Source organism: Theropithecus gelada, chromosome 12, assembly GCF_003255815.1.
Source record: "Theropithecus gelada isolate Dixy chromosome 12, Tgel_1.0, whole genome shotgun sequence".
In the NCBI taxonomy this organism is placed as follows: Eukaryota; Metazoa; Chordata; class Mammalia; order Primates; family Cercopithecidae; genus Theropithecus; species Theropithecus gelada.
The window spans coordinates 68,385,435-68,388,282 of record NC_037680.1 but is presented as its reverse complement, the minus strand read 5'-3'; positions in this window follow the sequence as shown (position 1 = coordinate 68,388,282).

Below are 2,848 nucleotides of genomic sequence, written 5' to 3'. Positions count from 1 at the left end.
GGCCAAACCCGGGGGGGGGGGCTTGGAGGGGGCCGGAGGGGGGCACGGCACACCCCCCCGGGGAAAAATTCTTGAACTCCAGGCAAAAAAAAAAAAAAAAAAAAAAAAAAAAGAAGGACTGAGAGCCATATCTTAGAAATATAATTCAGGAGTAAGAAGCATCTATTACATGGGTCACGAATCTCACAGGTATATAGCAAAAAATAAAGTCATTTTTCTGTGAGATTTCTTTTTAAAGTAAATAGATATGTATTTCAACAGGAATGTTTTCTTCTTTCTGCTTAGGAATCCAGTATGTGGCTGAATTACTGGTTCTTTTTATATGTGAAAACAAAAGACCCTCGCTAAGACTAGTTCCGTACAAAACAAGGACTTCTGATATTTATTGTCTGATGAAAACCCAAAATGTTTCTGCTTTTAGCAGTGCTCACCCAGAAGAGCAAAGTTTGACAGTCATGCGATTAAGCCCACTATTAGGAAACCTCAACATAGCCTGGCTGCCAGTATAAGTAAAGGTTATAATGAAAGTCATTTCCTACATTAAGACAAGTCCAGTTAATTCTTGCTCAAAAGTTTGTTTACTGCCCCGGAGCCCAAATCTAAGTGATTTTATATTGGAGATTGGGAGTATGAAGAATTAAGGTACAGGCAGCAATCATTATTAACAGTTCCATAGCAACCACAAGTCTTTTCCTAAAAACCTAGACTCAAGCACTGCAAAACAAGTTTCAGATGAAATTGGCATTGTGACCTTTGTATTCTGCTTGATTTGGGTGTCTAGATAAAGACTTCTGTAGCCAGGAACTCATTCTTAAAGGGAACAGGCAGTAACTTGCATTATTAAAGATATTTTCTTATTTTTGTTTTAACCATTACATTATCCTGCAGTATTTGAAACTCTAAAATTATTTTTAACTCTCCACATAAACTGCCCTAGTTAAGAAGTCACACCTTTAAGCAGCTTGATTTTCATACATATACACACTTTTCACTGTAAAAAGCAATTTGTTAAATATTTATTGAGCAGAGCAATCTTTAGTTCCTCCTATTTGCTAAAATTTTTAGCACCAAAGCGGTGAGACCCAAGAAAGAGGGAAGAAACCAATATTTTTGACAACATACTTTATACCAGCTGAGCACTCCAATGGCCAGCAATACTGTGTACCAATCACATGTTAGATACAAGCATTATCTCATTTAGTCATATAAAATCCTATTTGGAAGGTACGATTTTTACCTCCATTTTAAGAGTAGGAACCTGAGAATTTTGAAGTTTACTGAATCCAACTAGTAAGATGGAATGGAGAAAGGACTCCCGAGTTCTTAACTACTCTAAGGTCTCACTCATCATGTTATAATTTAACTACTTTTCTATTAAAGGTCACAGAATTCAGTGATTAGTCCAGGTTCAAATAACTAGTGTCAGGGCCAGTGTTCAATTCCAATCTGAAATCCATGCTACTGCCAAAACAGACACTTAATTATCCTGCAACCCTGCTTAATTATAAGTCAGTTTATAAGCTCTCAAATGGCATAATAACTTCATTTTACCACCCCTTATACAGCACCACTTACACTGCTCTTTGTAAATGATTTTGATGATTGTCATTCCAGTACTAAAAAAAAAAAAAAAAAAAGAGAGACAGAGAGAGAAAGAAAAAGAAAAAGAAAAAAAGAAAAAAAAAAAACTTCACTGTTCTTGGAGAGCCACAGAGTGACTATTATTCAGGTATGCTGAGGCCACAGAGGGGCTCCTTAGCTCCTTGGCCTCATCCATTGTCAGTAGCTGCAGGGTTCACTTTGGGGAAGGGTTTAATAAGAGCAAGCTGTCAACAGAGATAGATACTAGAATCAGCTCATTCAAAGATGGTTCATGAAGTCTGCCTCAAACTCTTTAAGTTAAATGAGTTATATCTCTGTGTCGTAGGAGAGAACTTGCTATATTCTCCTTGGACACTTCCTCTCATAAGCTGAAAAAAGGAACAAATGGCAAATCAGCATGCGGCCAGGGGTGGGGGATTGTAGAGGTTCAGGAATTAAGGTGAATCATGAAGATACAGAGACCTAGCCTATGAATATAATTCCTGCAAAATTATCCAGCTGTGTTCTCAGAAAAACACAGGTGGTAAGTCAAACAAATGCTGGTGTCTCCAACTCTGTGTGCAAGCAATCAGAGAAAGTCCTCTAGGCCAGCAGCCCTCTTCCATCAAGATGTATGCTGCAGACAGCTACTTCCTCCAAAGGCTTTGGCAGGGGTCACAAATTCAAATGCCTGAAAACTCAGACATGAGTAAACTGACTCAAGGAGATGGCAGCAATTGTGGCAAAGCTATTACACATGGGCCGTGTCCTGTCCGATGGGGCACCCTTATAATCCACCTGTGCAGTGGCAGTGCTTCTTTCTAATTCCCACACAGGGTAGGTATGTTCTAGGAGCCACGCTGCATGTGGTAAACTGGCAATCACTACCCAGTTCCACTTGCTGTGTGAGAAATCGGGTCCAATGACTTTCCAGTCGAAAACATAGGCCTCTTTTAAGAAGAGCCAAAATTTAGATTTCTTTTAACATGAAAATCTCCTGGCTTTTAAGTTTTTGGCAACTGATTCAAATCATTTTAAATGTTATGCAAGCCAAACGTAAATGCCTGCTGGCTGGATGTGGCCCAGGCATAGACCATCGTTTCGGACTCCTGGCCTACAGAAATGAAGGCTCTTGGGCGCTTCTTCCCCTCCTGGAGGCATAAACACAGTAAGATAAAGTTAGTGACAGGATTGGATTTGCCTTAGGAAAAAACACAGAAGCCTTCTTAGGGGGATATAAAATGCAAAAACACTCTTGCCAGTACTT